The following is a 20,073-nucleotide window of genomic DNA, read 5'->3' as shown; positions in this document are numbered from 1 at the left end:
ATCTCAACACAAAAACACAGCTATCTATATGTAGTCATTACTTGGGAAAAAGAATAGGGGTACTATGAAGTGGGTTAGTTAATCAAATAACTTGGCTAATAGAAAGTGAACATATTTAGCATAGCCAACTTGCCAGTTTTCTAAGCCTTGGAATACAATGTAATAAAATTAACATGAGAACTATACTGACCATAATTGAAACTTTCTTTGATGACTCAGAAGACACTTTAGGATTTTCAGCACTCCAGAGTCATCATTGTGAACACCAATTCTCATGGAAATGTAGAAGTGCCAGCTAATTAATGTTTCTAATGAATAAAAAGCTAGACAGATGATACAGAGCTGACTATACATAGGTTTCTAAAGAGCAGAGAGGTTTTTATTTTTTTTTTCTTTCTGTAGTTCTTCCCATGCTGGAACTAAATAGTAGAACATTTTGTGAAGAACTTAGTTATTTTGGTTAAACTAATATAATTACTCATTTATTTAAATAGATTTACAAAGTATACTACATGTGTCAGTTTCTATGGCTGGAGGGGGGAAATAAAATCCTTGTAACATGCACTCATAGCTAGAAATAAGTGAAATAGTATGCTATAAGAGAGACTTTTTTTTTATTTGTTTAATCTGTTCTGGTTACAGTAATATTGACTTCGATTTATTTAGGAAAGGTCTGCCTGGTCTCAGTAACTAAATAGCATTGGGACTTATGAAAACAGCAAAAAGTCTGTTGAGGTTGATGAAACTTTCCATTGTTATAGTATCAAATACATTCTGGATACCATATGATTAACTACAGTATGAATATGAAATCTACACAGTGACATTTTGAGATGCACTTCCAGTTATTTCTTTCCTCTAAAGATCAGGAAGATTTTTAATCTGTGTGACTATAATGATAGTATCTGTTCTGATACCTCCTGGATCGGCTTCTTCCATGTTCTGAGATCTTGTGTTTCCCACAATGTTTTTGTCTTACTCTATTTGTGCTGTAACTGATCTTTTTCTTATTTAGGGATCTTTGTATAAATTTGTGTATTTTTAATCTTATATGGTTGTTTCAAGTTTGTTTCAAGTATAGATTTTTTTTATTACTATTTCCTGAGGATTGTGTTTAACTCCAATAGTACCTGCCAAATTTTAGTTTCCTCATTTTCTTGCTAGCTATAGGAGTAGTTTTGTTCTTTTTGATGGGGTGGTTCTGGAGCTCTTTGCTTAAATTCCATCCTGTCTGAATTTACCATAATTGTGTTCTCTTTCATACTTCCACAATATAGGTTCCAGGGATTTTTTCTTTAATATATTCTGCTCCTTTTTGTGGTAGGAAGCACAATAAAAATGGGTTCTAAACATAAAAATGTCCCTCATTGATTAGTGGCAAGATTAATCTTCAAGAGTTTAGCTAAGCTACTCCATGGTGTTGCTGCCTCAGCCTCCATTTTGTTTGGCCAAGTAGCCTGTAGGGGCCTTAAACTGACACTAGCCCTTTCTTGTAAATGTATGACCTAGATAACAGCCTATAGTGTCATAAGCAAATGTAAGTTCCTGATATGATTGCCCCAACAGCCCTTGTGATCAAGAGTCTCCCTGCCTTCCAGGGACTCCCCTTTGTGTGCCCCTTAATAAGACTCATGGGTCTTACAAAACCCTACTCTTTTGGTTTAAACTGACCAATCTGACCTCAGCCTAGAAACTCCAAAGCACTTCTCCCATCAATTTTAATAAAGGCATCTTCCCCATGTTCTACCTTTCTATCCACCTGCACTCTGCCTTGACCTCCCCTTGTGGCTCCTTGAGGACTGCCATGTACTTCCTCCAGGACCTGCAAGTAGTAAACTTGTATATTTTAATTTCTACTGTGGCTTTTTATTGTAGTGCACTCACCATATGGCACCCTGTGCCCCATTTAACAAATATTAATTTAATAAAGACATAACATTTATTTTCTGTGTCACACAATTAAGTATTAATTTGTAGCTCAGAACATTCCTATGTCACACTGAATACCGCACATAATTTATAAGAATGGTCTATGTTTGGGGTGCTTAGGTGGCTCAGTCATTAAGTGTCTGCCTTCGGCTCAGGTCATGATCCCAGGGTCCTGGGATCGAGCTCTGCATCAGGCTCCCTGCTCTGCGGGGAGCCTGCTTCTCCCTCTCCCCCTCCCCCTGCTTGTGTTCCCTCTCTCGCTGGGTCTCTCTCTGTCAAATATATAAATAAAATCTTTTTTTAAATTTTATTAAGTTATGTTAGTCACCATACTTAAAAAAAAAAAAAAAGAATGGTCTCTGTTCCCATGAAGAAATAAGATTTATATCACATATTCAAAGTATCTGCTTTGGATACATAGAAAGATCTAGATGTGAAACCTATTTTTACTTTATCCAACAGGATGGTAATAGAAAGTTGTTTTTTTTTTTTTTTCAGTTTCCTCATTAGTAAAAATATGAATAATACCAGCCTTGTTACATAGGATACTTTGGGTCATCTTGGAAGCAGTCAAAGTAGAAAAGTGTGGAATTAATGTATTTTATGGGTTGACTTGTAAGTTGTGATGTGGTAGTTAATTTAGCACTGATCAGCACAAATGATCATGGGAAGTAAAATAGATGGAGATCATTCTGCTGGGCCATAAATCCACCAGGATAGACAAATTTGTTCATTAACAAGTACTGAGAAATTGCACAAGTCAAATTACATCATAGTGAGAGGTATATATTAACAGTTAAGAACTCACATTCTTAAGTCAGATTTTATTTGAATTCTAGAACTGCCACTTATTGTGGGACCTTTGCTTAACTATCTGTAAAAGAGAGAAAATAATACATTCCACATACGATTGTTTAAAGGATTCAGTTAGTTAATATAGGCAAAGTACTTTTCACAGTGCCAAACATTTAGTCATTACCCAGTAAGTAGTAGATATATTTTTCTTACCAGTCAACAGGGAATAGAGCTAAAATGATGATAAGAAGAGCTTTTGCTACAGGTTGAAGTCATAAACATCAGGACAAGTACAATGAGAAATGGCAGTCTACAACAAGAGAGGGTAGCAGGACCCAAAAATCATTCTCTCCTTATTATGTACTGAACTTTTATAGAAACAAAGAATTTCTTATATATGTATGCATGTATATATGTATTTATGTATATATAATTTTTTATTAATTCATTCTTTCATTCATTCAGCAAATATTTATTAAGCATATACTATGTGCAAGTATGGTTGGCACAGATACCGAGCCTGTAGCAGATACAAGATAGGTATCCTTATTGTCATGAAACTTATAGTCTAGTGAATGAAAATATTAGAGCTTAAAAGGACCCTAAAGTATTTGTTTATTCCAATATTTTCCAAACTATACTTTGTAAAATGCTAGTGTCCCATGAGATGTCAATAGCTGCTTGATAAATAAATGTGTTTTAGTAATCAAACTGAGAAATGCTATATATTAGGTCACCATATTTGGAGATCCATAAGGTATGTTAGTACATTAAATACTGAGAAGTCCTGTGATAAATAAATCTTTAATCCAGCATTTCCAAAATGCATTTGACACCAGAAACTCTTTTCTTATGAAAAATTTGCTAATATCACAGGGGATATAATAGATTCACAGAAAACAATTTTAGAAAATCTGGTTTAATTTAACCCTCTTATTTTGCAGTTGAAATGACTAAAGATTAGAAAAAACTAACTTCTTTAATGAGGTTCTCATTAGATGAGAAGGGGATTAGAAGCTCAGTCTAGTGTTTTTTCCACCTCACCGTAAAGCTTCCAAGAAATGGAAATCTCTTTGCTTTACTCTCTTAAAGACAGTTGTGAAGAGATTGTGCAATATTTTTATTTTGTAAATAAGTTTATTTTCTAAACAAGTTTAAATGATTCAGAGGATAAATCCCATGATCCACTTAAGATTTCTCTTAAAAGTCCAAAAGATATCAATCATTAACTATACACTTAAATTTTATATATTGTAATTTAAACTATAGAATACCTTTTATAATAATATAAATTATCATAATAACTTGATCTATAACTCCATACTAATTTACCAATATGGATCGTCTGGCTATCTTAAAATCTGGGAATGTTAACCCAATAATAGAGATTTTTTGTTTTATGTTTTTGAGAAAAAGTCCTTCCTGTGTACTAGTGTGTTTGGTTTCTTGTTGAGTGCTTAGCAAAAGTCATCATCTCTTACAACACTCCCACAAGTACAAGAGTTGTCAATGGAATGATTTTGTTTTGTTTTGTTTTTATTTTGTTCTTTTATAGATAGTGGAGAGGAAAAACAAACAAAAGAAATAGTAGTTATTGGGTGCAGAGGTGCACAATTGAGCAATTTTCCATTCTTTGTATTTCTAACCTCTTACTACCAATATTAGATACAGATAAATATAGTTTGATTATCTTCTTTTCAATAAATACAGAAAATAAACATAGAAAATAAAAATTGGGTTGGATATAAAATATTTCAGAAATAAAGAGAATAGAAGCAAAGTCTTACTGCTCTTTGGAAAGAGTAGTTTTAACAAAGTAAGCAAGAATCATTTTCTCTGGTTGAGTGTTGATTCCCCAGTGTGCTCTCAGTAAGTAATTAGAATGGCCCACTGAATGTCAGCATCAGCTTGTTTATTCTCATTATTTTATCATTTTAAAAACCCTCTAGGTGATGAGACATGCAGTATAGAACATAATTACCATTATTAGCATACTAATTGGACAAAAAATAGGCCAACTACAAGGTAGCCAACTGAATAATTTCACATTAATCAAACACCATAATGAATAAGCCTATTGTTAAATTGACAGCTTCTATAATTGACAATATTTTGCAGTAAAATATCAGAATTTCCTAGTAATATGTCTCCAGTGTCATATAATTTTATAATTTCCTATGTTCCCAGCTTTAAATATGTGCACCTAGCTCTGGTTCAAAAAAAACCCCATCATGATGAGAATACCAGTCTTTTTAAAAACTGGCCTAAGTGTTCAAAGAAAAGTGTGTTGGCCTTCAGCAAGAGATGTGAATGATAACCAACCAACCAAACAAACAAACAAAAAAGGTTACCAATTTAGTCACATTTGCTGTATATTGTTTAATTTCTAAATATGTATTCTGATACACCCAAAGGACAATTGAACACATTGATAGTCTCTTGGGGAAAGTCTACTTTATAAAAGTACAAGTATAATATGTAACAATAATCACCTACTTAATGTAACATTTTTAAAGATATATTGGCAGTTACAAATTTTAACTGCTATATATAAACAGTATTATTCCTTTTCTGCCAGTATATTGAGCTATTTAGACTCGAATCCTTTCTCAGTAGAAGAGATTCATTATGAAATCTTAACATATAAGAGATAGACTTCTGACATCCTGTGATACCACTTTTTTACATCATCTGCCTATTAAAAAATTTACTAATGATCACCAGCTGCCCCCAGGATCCAACTCTCAGTTGGTCACTGTTTAAGGTTTTATACAATCTGACCTCAGCAACTTTTTTTACTGATTCCCAAAATAAACTGTTCCAGCCAGCCTTTATGCCAAACTCATGCTACAATTCTCTTATGCATACATTTTGCTCACTTTATCCTCCAGAATTACATGTCCCCTATTTTATACTTATACAAAACCCCTTTTTCCTCAAAGATTAACTCAAATCTCCCTTCCATGAAGTTTTTCCAGACTACTGCCTCCTGGAGTTAGATTTCCTCTTGCTAAGCTTTATGTTTACACGCATTTTGCATATATCCATTTCACCAGTAAACACTGAGAACCTATTAAATGCCAGTCACACATTTGGAAACAAAAAGACAAAGATGGCTCTGACATGGTCCCCCCTTGAAGTTTCACAGGTGTATTCCTATCATGTGTCTATTATAAGTTTTTGAGAATAAAAATGTGTTTTTATATTCTTCTTGTACCACTAATTAGTAAGCACATGGTATGTGATCTAGAAAACAATAATAAAATAAATTTCTTTATTACTTTTCTTTTCCTATTAGTCCTCTTGAAGCTACAGGTCATTCTCATTTAGAGCCTCCTTGTAATTATTTCACCTTCACTTTATTTCTCCCCTATCATTCCATTTTCTAGCAATGTTTTCACTGATTCTCGCTAGAATGAGTTGAGTAATGAACTGGGAAAACTGTTCCTATATGGGCCTCTGCATCTGGGCCTGCCACTGAACTTGATTTCACACCTTCATTTATACGCACCTTAGTTTTCTTATCCATAAAATTAAGGGGACAGACTACATTAATAGTCCATATAACTAATTGGACTTCAGAATAATGTGAGTAGCACCTTTTTATATACAACCAAGAGCTGGGTTAGATTGGTGGTCCCCAATTGTAGTTGCACATCAGAGCTCTGTGGGAAGCTTTTAGATACTGTTGAGGAGCATCTGGGTGGCTCAGTCAGTTAAGCATTGGACTTTTGGCTTTGGCTCAGGTCGTGATCTCAGGGTTGTGAGATCGATCCCCACATCAGGCTCCACAATCAGCATGGAGTCTGTGGGAAGTTCTCTCTCTCCCTATCCTTCTGCCCCACCCCCACTCTCTTTCTCTCTCTCTAAAATAAATAAGTAAATCTTAAAAAAAAAGAAACAACTGTTGACTCAACTCCCTCCTTAAACACAATTTACTCAATTCCTGGAGGTGTGAATTGGATGTCAGTATCCTCTAAATGGCTAGCCCATGTGAATTTAATATACAGCCATAGTTGAGAACAGCTGGGTTTTCCAATTCTGATTTTCTGATTTTGTAGTTTAAAAAAGCATTAAGGTCATTGAAAAAGACCACCAAGTCCACAAAAGTGAGTTTTAAAAAACTACATTTTTATATAGAACAAGACATTCTTAATTATCTATTTTAGGACTTGGTGAAAATCTGATAACTTTGAAAGAAGGCAATTCAGCATTATTTCTATGTCTCATCACCTTGAATCAGAACAACTGTTTTCTTTTTTCTTTTTCTTTTTTTTTTAAGATTTTATTTATTTATTTGAGAGAGAGAATGAGATAGAGAGCATGAGAGGGGGGAGGGTCAGAGAGAGAGGCAGACTCCCTGCTGAGCAGGGAGCCCGACGTGGGACTCGATCCTGGGACTCCAGGATCATGACCTGAGCCGAAGGCAGTCGCTTAACCAACTGAGCCACCCAGGCGCCCTTCTTTTTTTTTTTTTTTAAGATTTTATTTATTTGACAGAGAGAGACACAGCGAGAGAGGGAACACAAGCAGGGGGAGTGGGAGAGGGAGAAGCAGGCTCCCCGCCAAGCGGGGAGCCTGATGCGGGGCTCGATCCCAGGACCCTGAGATCATGACCTGAGCCGAAGGCAGACGCTTAACGACTGAGCCACCCAGGCGCCCCCAGAACAACTGTTTTCTAATACATGAACTGCTTCAGTTAGAGGTTTAAAGCAGAGACTGAATATGAAATTATGACTTATGAAGGTGAAAAGAAATAGGAATAAGCAAAAATCTCTTTCCTGGCAAAGAGCAACAGACCTTTGCAACATTTCACTCTTGTGGTTTTCTTTTTGACATCTATGTGTGCTGTATTGACATAGAGTCCTCAGAAGAGACTTTGCCCTGATCATAGCTCTGCAGCTAGAGCAATTTAACTTGTGAGCCTCAGGAGAGAGAACTGTGGAATTCAGCCCATCGTTGGCCATAGGGAGGGTATTAATTAGAATACTGGCTCATCTGCTGTAACAGAGATCCAAAAATTAAAAAAAAAAAAAAAACAGTTGCTTAAAAGAGATATAAATTTATTTTTATCTAATGCAAAATCTGGGTTTGGTTATCCAGGGTTAATATGGCAATTCCATAAGTGTTAGGGATCCTTCTATGTTGCACCACAATCCTCAGAAGGCAGCTTCAATCTTTTAATCTAAAATGGCTGCTTCGGGGGTGCCTGGCTGGTTGTTAGTACAGTGTGACTCTTGATATTGGGGTTGTAAGTTTGAACCCCACATTGGGTATAGAGATTATTTAAAAATAAAATCTTAAAAAATAAAATAAAATCACTGCTTCAGCTCCTACCATCACATTCTTATTCCATCTAGCAGAAAGGAGGAAAGGTGAAAGGAGAAGGAATTTTTTTTTTAAGGGGAAAAATTCTAGCTATTGTAAACATCACTCTTATCACACTCTATTAACCAGTACTTAGCCATATGTTTATACTTTGCTTCAAGTGAGATTTATAAATGTTGTCTTCAGCTGAGTGGCAATGTGCTCAACTAAAATTTTTATTAGTATATACAAAGAAGCTATATGTTTGGGGAAAACTGAGTTTCTGCTACAGGCAAGTTATTGTAATAACCTGCCAAATTTCCTTTCTTTAACAATGTCCATCAGTGTCCATAACTGAGGATACATTACCTATTTCTTCTCTTTCTCAACTGTGCTCACACTCACATTAATATCATGGCAGAATCAATTTCCCCCCTAGTCTCTAACACTAATCTTCAATCAAGATTTAAAGAGCAGTGGACAAATTAATCTTTTTTTTTTTTTTTTGCTACTTATTGAACTATTTTCTTTTTGAGGGCAATCCAATATTGATGTGGTTTTATCTAGTACTACTGAAACTATCAGGTCTGAATAATTTGCCTTCCCAGGCCTTTGACTGTTAGAGCATGAGCACGTAACTTAGGATAAATCAAATTTTCCCACTTGGGACTCTGGGCCTAAGGCAAGTGACATAAGAAATGAGTAGTTTAGGATCTATTCCACAAATGTCAGGGTAACTTGCATGCCAGAATGGAACCCAGGATTCACTGGTGGCTATAATAATAATGTTACCCTAAACTAATGGCTATGTTTTTTGTTAGTTTGTTTTTCTTAGCTTCTGCCTTTTTTTCTACTCCTACATTTGTAATGGGGAATTACTGTTTAATGGATAGAGTTCTAGTTTTGAAAGATAAAAAAAAATTCTCAAGATTGATGGTGGTGATGGTGGCACAACAATATGAATGTACTTAATGTACCACATTGTACACTTTAAAAAAGGTTAATATGGTGAATGTTATGTGGATTTTACGATAATTTTTAAAAAATGATGGGCAAATTAAGAGATTCTCAGACAAAAATTGACAGTTTGTTACCAACAGATCATCCCTGCAAAAAAAAAAAAAAAATAGATGAAGATAGTACTTCAAGCTGAAATGAAAAGATATTGGACATTAACTGGAAGCTGTACAAGTAAAAATCTCCACTGAAAGTAACTACATAGGTAAATATAAAATCCATTATTACTATATTTTTGGTTCCCAACTCCACTTTTTATTTCTTATGCATAGTATAAAAGACAAATACATAAAAATAGTGATAATCAATGTTATTAGACACACAATGTATAAAAAAACAATGTGTGATGAAAAGAAAAATATAATGAGGGTCAGAGATGATTAAGAGTAAGACACTTACAGCATGGAAAGCCTAGAGACTGCAGAAATCTGCCCCTACTTCAGCTTTACCTAAACTTCCAAGGTGCCCACTGTGTGGAGAGCCCAAGGACCCCCAGCCCACAGCAGACATAGCTCCAGCCAGGCAACAAAACTCACCAAGCCCACGCAGTCTACATAGAAGACAACCATACACAAGACTATTTCTTCAAGTTTAGAAGTATCTATTCCACCTAATCCATAGAAAGAAATACAGAAAGTCAAGAAAAATGGGGATATGGAGGAATATACTCCAAAAGAAAGAACAAGACAAAACCCAGAAAAAAAAAGAACTAAGTAAAATGGAGATAAGCAAAATGCCCAATAAAAAAATTAAAGTAATGATCATAAGGATGCTCACAGAACTTGAAAGAAGAGTGGAAGAACTCAGTGAGACATTCAATAAAGAAATAAACATATAAAAAAGAACCAAATGGAGTTGAAGAATAAAATAACTGAAATAATAAATACAGTAGAGGAAATCAACAGTAGATTAGTGATGCAGAAAAATATATCAGTGATCTGGAAGACAGGAACAAAAGCACCTGAGGTGAATAGAAAAAGGAGAAAAGAATTTTTTAAATAAGGATAAAAATAATATATATATATATAATATGTTATATAATTATATATATAATTTTATTTATATATACCTTATATATTATACATATTTTTATTTATATACATTTATATATTACATATAATTATATATTATATATAGATATTATATATACAATTATATATATGTAAAATAAAAATAAAATGAGGATAAGTTACAGGATCTCTTAGACATCAAGTGAACAAACATTTGCATTATAGGGGTCCTAGGGAAGAATGAGAGAGAGAACGGGACAGAAAACTTATTTAAAGAAATAATAGCTGAAACATTCCCTATCCTAAGGAAGGAAATAGGCATCTAGGTTCAAGAACCACCCAGAGTTCCAAACAAGATAAACTCAGAAAGTTCCACATCATGACATATAATAATTAAAATGTCAAAGTTTAGAGATAAAGAGATAATTTTAAAAGCAGCAAGAGAGAAGCAAAAATTTATGTACATTGGAAAACTTATAAGGCTGTCAGCTGATTTTTTAGCAGAAACTTTGCAGGCCAGAAGAGAATATCATGATATATTCAAAGTGCTGAAAAGAAGATAAAGAAAACAAAAACAAAAACAAAAACATATGACCAAGAACACTCTACCCAACAATATCATCATTCAGACTTAGGGGGAGACATAAAGAGTTACCAGACAAAAGCTAATGGAGTTTATCACACTAAAGGAACCCCACAAGAAATGTTAAAGGGACTTCACTAAGTGGAAAAGAAATGACCATAAATAGACATGAGAAAATTATGAGTAAAAATATAAAATATGAAAGCATATACATAAAACATGGAGGAGGGAGGAAAATATTTTTTTCTTAGAATGTGCCTGAATTTAAATGACAATCAACTTACTGTAGACTGCCATATACTTAGGATGTTATATATGAACCTCATGGTAAGCACAAACCACAAAACTATAATAGATAAACAAAAATAAAAAGAAAGAACACCAAGAATAATAATAAAGAAACTCATCAATCACAAAGAAAGACAGCAAGAAAAGAAGAAACAGAGATCTACAAAAGCAACCAGAAAATAAATGACAAATTGCACTAAGTACATACCTATCAAAAATCATTTTAAATGTAAATGGAATAAATGTTCCAATCCAAAGACAAAGAGTGGCAAATGGATATAAAACAAACCCACTTATATCTACTTACAAGAGATGCATCTCAGACCTAAAGATGTACAGACTGAAAATGAAGGGATGAAAAAAAAAATTACCATGCAAATTAAAGTGGAAAAGAAAAGCCAGGATAGCTATACTTATATCTGACAAAATAGGCATTTAAATAAAGACAATAACAAGAGACAAAGGAGGGCATTACATGATGATAAAGAGACCAATCCAACAAGAGGACATAACAATTGTAAATATGCACCCAATATGCACCCAACACTTTAGCACCTAAATAGATAAATAAAATGTTAGTGGACATAAAGAGAGAAATTGATGGTAATATAGTAATACTAAGGGACTTCAGCACCCCATTTACATCAATGGATAGATCATCCAGGCAGACAATCAATAAGAAAACATGGTCTTTATATGACACATTAGGCCAGATAAAAATAACAGATACATACAAAATATTCCATCTCAAAACAAAAACAAAAACAAGGAATACACATTCTTTTCAAGGGCACATGAAACATTCTTGAGGATAGATCACATGCCATGCTAGGCTGCAAAACAAATCTCACTAAATTTAAAAAGTTTGAAATCATACCATACATCTTTTCTGACCAAAACAATATGAAACTAGAAATCAATCACAAGGAAAAAACCTGGCAATAAACAAACATGTGGAAGCTAAACATAATAATGTTAAACAGCCAAAGAAGAAATCAAAATACATGTGGAGACAAATAACAATGAAAAACACACCAGTCCAAAATTTTTGGGATGTAATGAAAGCAGGACTAAGAGGGAAATTTATATCAATAGAGGCCCACCTCAAAAGAACAAGAAAAAGCCAAAATAAACAATCTAAATTTACACCTAAAGGAACTTAAAAAAAGAGGAAAAAAGCATAAGGTAAATAGAGGAAAATAATAAAGATCAAAGCAGAGAGGCGCCTGAGTGGCTCAGTTGGTTGAGCATCCAACTCTTGATTTTGGCTCAGGTCATGATCTCAGGGTCATGAGATTGAGCCTCATGTTGGGCTCCATGATCAGTATGGTGTCTGCTTGTCCCTCTCCCTCTACTCCTCCCCCTCCACTCTCTCTCTCTCTCAAAATAAATAAATAAAACCTTTAAAATAGATCAAAGCAAAAGTAAATATATAGAGACTAAAAAAATGAAAAAAATCAATGAAACCAAGAGCTAGTTCTTTGAAAAGATGAACAAAATTGATAAACACTTAACCAGTCTCATAAGAAAAAAAAAAAGAAAAAGTACCCAAATAAAGAAAATCAGAAATGAAAGAGGGAAAGTAACAACTAACACCACAGAAATACAAAAGAATATTAGAGAATGCTATGAAAAATTATATGTCAACAAATTGGGGAACCTAGAAGAAATGGATAAATTTCTAGAAATATACAATCTCCCAAACTGTATCAGGAAGAAACAGAAAATCTGAACAGAATGATCACTAGTAACAAAATTGAATCAGTAATAAAAAAATACCAAAAAAAAAGTCCAAAACCAGAAGAATTCACAGGTGAATACTACCCAAAAAATTAAGTAAGAGTTAATATATATTATCCTCAAAATATTATAAAAAAAGAAAAGGAAGGAAAGCTTTTTACATTCTGGCATTCTACAAAGCCAGCTTTACCATGACCATTACTAAAACCAGATACCCCCAAAAAAGAAAACCATAGCCCAATATCCCTGATGAAATGGATGCAAAAATCCTCAAAAATACATTATCAAACAACATTTAACAATATATTAAAAGGCTCACACACCATTTTCAAGTGAGATTTCTTCCAGGGATGAAAAAAGGTTCAATATTTCCAAATCAATCAATATGATAGGAGGACCTAGTCTTCTCTCATCCCACAAAAGCAAGTAGATAACTATCAAATAATCCTAAATACCTTAGAATTCAACTTTAAGACTGACAGAACAAACTCCACAACTAAAGGGAGAAAAGAGGCCACATCAAGGAGGGTAGGAAGGGTAAAGGTGTAGTTTAGGGGAGAAACAGATAACAGTACTTTGGAGGGGAGGGGTCCATGGTTACAAAGAAGGGTGAGAGAGAGAGGACCACACAGGGAACACACAAGGAGAACATTTCTCCAAAGCCAAAGGTTTGGAATATGAGACAGGCTGAATTTCATGAGTTCTTGCAACCAGCAAGGCTTAAAGCCTAGAGTTTTAAAGGTCAGCAGGCTTGGCTGGGATAGAGCTTAGAAGGCACTGTGCAGCTTCTGGAGAGAAGGCAGGCCAAAGACCTGGATGTAGACATCATGGAAGCAGCAATTTGAAAAACTCCTGGGGCACACAGCTGGGAGATTACTAACTCTTCCCTGAGCACTTCCCTGAGAGGCAGTGTTCATGGAGAACCCTCTCCGGGAACAAAGGATGGTGTCATTTCTCTCCACTGCCCCTCAGCATAAACACAGAGCCACCTGTGGGAAGCAGCACTGGCTGTCTTGCTTACACCAAGTCCCACCCCCTGATCTCTGGGGTGAATTCTCTTCTCAGTCAAGCTTGCCTAATTCCCCGTATGGTGGGTCCCTCCCCCAGAAGCCCAGCAAAATCCCCCACCTAAACTACATCTCCAGACCAAAGAGTTCTGCAGGGCCTCAGTTCTGGTAGAAGTAGTGTCAGTTTTTATTTAACAAGCAGATCAGAGCACTCCTAATTAAAACTCACCACATTCAGGCCAGGGGACAAAAAGTGACCACAGCTGGCAACGAGAGCCTCTGCAGACAACTGACCTGAAAGATAGAGCAATAAAACCACAATGGGAGAGTGCATGCAGCACACACCAGAGATATTCCCTTAAACACCAGGTCCTGGACATTACAAAACCCTCTTCATAAAGCCATACTTTTAAGAGCAGGAAACATAATTGGCTTTTCTAACACAAAGAAGGCAGAGACTTAGACAAAATGTGAATGGAAGAATTTATCCCAAATGATAGAACAAGATAAGGCCACGCACAGAAATCTATTGCATTCCTATACACTGATAATGAAGCAGCAGAAAGTGAAATTAAGAAGACAATCCCATTTTTAGTTGCATCAAAAACAATGAACTGTGTAAGAATAAACTTAACCAAACAGGTGAAGAACTGTGTTCTGAAAACTATAAAACACTGATGAAAGAAATTGAAGGTGACACAAAGAAATGGAAAGACATCCCATGGTCAAGGGTTGGAAGAACAAATATTGTTAAAATGTCTATAGTACCCAAAGTGATCTACACATTTAATGGAATCCCTATCAAAATACCAACAACATTTTTCACAAACAATCCCAAAATTTGTATAGAACCAAAAAAGACCTCAAAGAGCCAAATAAATCTTGAAAAAGAAAGCAAAGCTGTAGGTATCAAAATTCCAGATTGCAAGTTATATTAGAATGAAGTAGTAATTAAAGCAGTACAGTAGTGGCATAAAAGTAGACACATAGATCAATAGAATAGAATAGAAAACCTAAAAATAAACCCACAATTATATGGTCAATTAACCTTCAAAAAAAAGAGGCATGAATATATAATGGGAAAATATAATCTCTTCAACAAATGGTGTTGGGAAAACTGGACAGCAGTGTGCAAAAGACTGAAACCAGACCACTTTGTCTCACAGTACACAAAAATAAAATGGATTAAAGACCTAAAGTGAGACATGAAACTAACAATCCTTGAAGAGAGCAAAGGCAGTAATGTCTCTGACACTGGCCATTGAAGTATTTTTCTAGATGTCACCTAAAGCAATGGAAATAAAAACGAAAATAAACTTTTGGGACTACATCAAGATAAAATGCTTCTGTACAGCAAAGGAAACAATGAACAAAATTAAAATGCAACTTATGGGATGGGAGAGGATATTTGCAAATGACATATCTGATAGGAATTAGTATCCAAATTATATAAAGAATTGATACAACTCAATACCCCAAAAACCAAATATTTCAATAAAAAATGGGCAGAAAGAATGAACATTTTTCCAAAGAGGACATACATATAGCCAAAAGACACGTGAAAAGATGTTAAACATCACTCATCATCTGGGAAATGCAAATCAAAACTACAATGAGCTACTACCTCAGACCTGTCAGAATGGTTAAAATCAAAACTAGAAGAAACAGCAAGTCTTGGCAAGGATGCGGGGATAAAGGAAACCTTTGCACTGTTGGTAGGAATGCAAACTGGTGCAGCCACTCTGGAAAACAGTACAAAGGTTCCTCAAAAAGTTAAAAATAGGACTATTCTATGACCCAGGAATTGCACTCTTAGGTATTTACCCAATAAATAAAAAAACACTAATTCAAAAGGATACATGCACCCTTATGTTTATTGCAGCATTATTTACAATAGCCAAATTATGGAAGCAGCCCAAGTATCAATCACTTGATGAATGGATAAAGAAGAAATGGTATGTGTGTGTATGTATATACACACACAATGGAATATTTCTCAGCCATAAAAAAAAGAATGAAATCTTGATGTTTGCAACCACATGGATGAAGCTAGAGTATATAATGCTAAGCAAAATAAGTCAGTCAGAGAAAGACTATTACCATGTGATCACACTCATATGTGGAATTTAAGAACAAAACAAATGAACAAAGGTTTAAAAAAAAGGAGAAAAAGAGATATATTTACTGAAGCACTATTTATAATAGCCAAAATATGGAAATGACCCAAGTGTTCATCCATAGATGAATGAAGATGTGTTATAGATACAGTGGAATATTACTCGGCCATAAAAAAGAATGAAATCTTGCCATTTGCAACAACATGGATGGATCTAAGGGGTATAATGTTAAGTGAAATAATTCAGTCATAGAAAGACAAATACCATATGATTTCACTCATATGTAGAATATAAGAAACAAAACAAATGAACAAAGAAAATAGACAAAATAACAGGCTCTTAAATATGGAGAATAAACTGGTGGTTGCCAGAGGGGAGGCAGTGGGAAATGGGTGAAATAGGTAAAATAAATAAATAATAAATAATAATAAATAATAAATAAATAAATAAATAACAATATACTTATTATTATGAGCACTGAGTAATGTATGGAATACACAAATAACCCAATTACAAAATGGGCAAAAGACTTGAGTATACATTTCATCAAAGAAGATATTTTTAAAAATTGGTGCATTAAAAGATGTTCAACATCAGTAATCATTAGAGGAATGTAAATTAAAACCACAATGAGATATCACCTCATCACGGCCCATCCACATTATCTAGAAGAGCTATCAAATGCTGGCATGGATGTGGAAAAAGGGGAGCTCTTGTGCCCTGGTGGTGGGATTGTAAATTGGCACAGCCACTATGGAAAAAAAAAAAGTATGGAGGGTCCTCAAAAAATTTAAAAATAGACTACCATATATGATCCTGCAATTCCATTCCTAGGAATACATCCAAAGGAAATGAAAGCAGTAACTTGAAAAAATATTTGAAACCCACATGTTCATAGCAACATTATTTATAAAGCTAAGACATGGAACCCAAGAGTCCAGTGATGGATGGATGGATAAAGAAGTTGTGGTATGTATATATAGAATGGGATATTATTCAGACATAAAAAGAGTGAAGAAATCCTATCATTTGTAACAACATGGATGGACCTTGAAATCATTATGCTAAGTCAACTAAAAAGACAGAAAGACAAATACTGTATGATCTCAGTTATATGCGGAATCAAAACAAAACCTCATAGGAGAAGAGATCAGACTCGTGGTTATCAGAGGCAGGGTTGGGAAAGGGGAAACTGGAGGAAGGTGGTTCAAAAAGTACAATCTTCCAGTTATAAGATATATAACTACTAGTGATGTAATGCATAACATACTTCCTATAGCTAAAATGCTTTATAGAAAATAGGAAAGTTGTAAAGGGAGTAAATTCTCAGAGTTTTTATCCCAGGGAAAATATTTATTTTTCTTTGGTTTTCTTCTTTCTTTCTTTTTTCTTTTTGTTTTGTATTGATATGAGAAGATAGATGTAGGTCATCCTATTGTAATCATTGCACAATATTTGTATATCAAACCATCATGCTGTATTAAACTAATGTATGTCAATTATTACTGAAAAAAACTGGAAAAAATAAAAACATTAAAACATTAAAATCTTTAAAATTAAGATACCTCCTTTGACTTACTTTGATGCATACATTTTATATAGAGCCTAGAAAAAACTATGCACCATCTATAATATATTTATGTGGTCTGATCATTTTTTGTAGACCAAATCAGTTGCTTGTCTTTGCTTTAATTTTATTATCTTTTTCTCTTTCAGAAACATGCATAAGAAAAATAAATTAAATGCCTTAGAGAAGTAAGACCAGCCTTTGCAAGGGAAGTGGTGACAGTCTGTCCACCACCTAATGAATACACACACACACACACACACACACACAACCAACCAAACAAACAAACAAACAAAAAACACTCATAGTATTCCCTGGTGTGCTTTCTGACTTCAAAGGCTTTCAATGAGTTTGGGCATTAAAGGAGAAACTGGCTAAATGCTCAAAAATCCGTGTCCTCTTCCTTGGCACAGGAAGACTGTGTCCCTCTGACTCCCTTACAGTTAGGCTGAGGCAATGTTACCAATATCTGGCTTATGAAATGTCCCTTCCAATAATCAGAATGGGTGGAGCTATGAGATGGAAAAAAGGTCTTGGAGGCAAAGCTTGAAAGAGCACCTAATAAGAGAGCCTCCACATCTGATGTGAGGGAAGAATTGTTTTATAAAGTTACTTAGATTGGGGGGTTTGATTGTTACCACATCTAGTACTTAACTAGGACATCACTTTAATTGAAAAAGACCCAACCAAAGACTGAGGCTAAGATCACTTTCCAAGTCTGAAATTTTGTTGGGTGACTGCCACTACTTGCACTTTAGTAGGGCACATCCATTGGATCTGAACCATGGCATAGTTAGTACCATGGATATTTGTGTGTAGACAAACTCAGAACTTTTAGAATTCGTTTAAAACTCACTGTATCAGTCACACAGGGTTCTCTAGAGGAGATTTACACACAAAGACACACATATATAATATACAGGATATATATAGGATATTAGGATACATATTGTGGGTATGTATACATATATTAGATATATCTGTGCCTATCTCTTTATATATATATATATATATATATATAGAGAGAGAGAGAGAGAGAGAGAGAGAGGTGCAGAGATAAACAGAGATAGAGAGACATTGATTTCAAGGAATTGGTTCACATACTTGAAGAGATTGACAGGTTTGAAATTTGTAGGGCTAGCAAGCTGACTGGAAACTCAAACATTAGTTGATGCTGCATACTTAAGGTATAATTTCTTTTTTGGAAAACCTCTCATTTTGTTAAGGCCTTTCAACTGAGTGGATGTGGCCCATCCACATTATCTAGGGTAATCTCTTTAACCTAAGGTAAACTGATTGTACATGTTAACCACATTACAAAATGACTTTATAACAACACATAGTTTAGTGTTTAATTAAACAATTGGATAGTAAGGCCCCTTAACAAGTTGACACATAAAACTAATCATCACACTTCTGAACAACTTGATTTTTCCTCCATGTCTGAGTTTGTAGCCTGCTTTAAACTTTTTTAAGTGTTATTTATTTTGTTATAGGAGGTACAGCTACAGGAATAACCATAGGGTGATGTCCAAGATGTGGAACTTTAAATCTTATTCCTTCATGCTTTTTTTAAAACACACCAATCTATTATTGACCACATAAAATACAGCACTCTGTCATCTGAGTTTTACAATAATAAAACATGCTTACCCCACAGGAATATGACAAGTATTTTAATAAGCTAAAACCTAATGTCTGGGTATATAGGCAATAAAATGACAGACAAATCACAATTTCTAAGCGTTTGTCATTTCTGTGTCATCAATGTTAATTCCTCAAAAGAATTTGAATTGGACAGACTTTCAAAAATGCCATTACCACTCAATTTTGGACATAGGAAAAGTATTTCTTCTCTACTGTCATCTTCTTCTTTCCTGCCTTCATCTTCTTTGTTTCAATTATCTTTTCTATGCTTGGTATTAAAATAAGGAAATAATTGAAAGTTATTAAAATTTCTTGAATTTGTTTCTAGCAGCAATCAAAGTCTGATTCTTTCAAGGGTCATTGGATCATAAGGAATAATTAAGACATAATTTAATTTATTTAAGAAATATGGATTTTCAAAGTAATATCAATTGTTAGATAATTATTTAGTTTACCATTTTTGCCAATGGGTTTTGGAAAATTAGTTCTCTAAGAATAAATATAGGAATGAATCATGTTGATTCTCTACTTCATCAGTCACAAGTTTCTGAGTGATATTAAACAAAAGGCTTCCCCTTTTTTATATTGTTGTTTCTAAAATGAGGTTGCTTGGGGCACCTGGGTGGCTCAGATGGTTAAGCGTCTGCCTTCGGCTCAGGTCATGATCCCAGGGTCCTGGGAGGGAGCCCCACATCAGACTCCTGGCTCAGCGGGGAGCCTGCTTCTCTCTCTCCCTCTGCCTCTTCCCCTGCTCATGCTCTCTCTCTCTCTCTGTATCTCTGTGTCTCAGATGAATAAATAAAATCTTAAAAAATAAAAAATAAATAAAATGGGGTTGCTTAATATCAATATGTTTCACCTAAATAATTAAATTTTCCAGAATATTATGCACTCCTCATTTACAGGAAAAAAATGAGCACTTATAAACAATGCAAGACTTCGGCAAGAATTGAATGCAGCTAATTAATACATTGTTTTAAAGTTAACCAAAAAAATGTATTCCTTGCAACTAAAAGACTTTAGAAATGGAGGCAGTCAGAATTTATGTAAAATAAACAAGCAAGGA

Source organism: Mirounga angustirostris, unplaced genomic scaffold, assembly GCF_029215605.1.
Source record: "Mirounga angustirostris isolate CCGP_5_RB_7025 unplaced genomic scaffold, mMirAng1.0.hap1 SCAF_11, whole genome shotgun sequence".
Taxonomy (NCBI): domain Eukaryota; kingdom Metazoa; phylum Chordata; class Mammalia; order Carnivora; family Phocidae; genus Mirounga; species Mirounga angustirostris.
Note: the sequence above shows the minus strand (reverse complement) of the source record.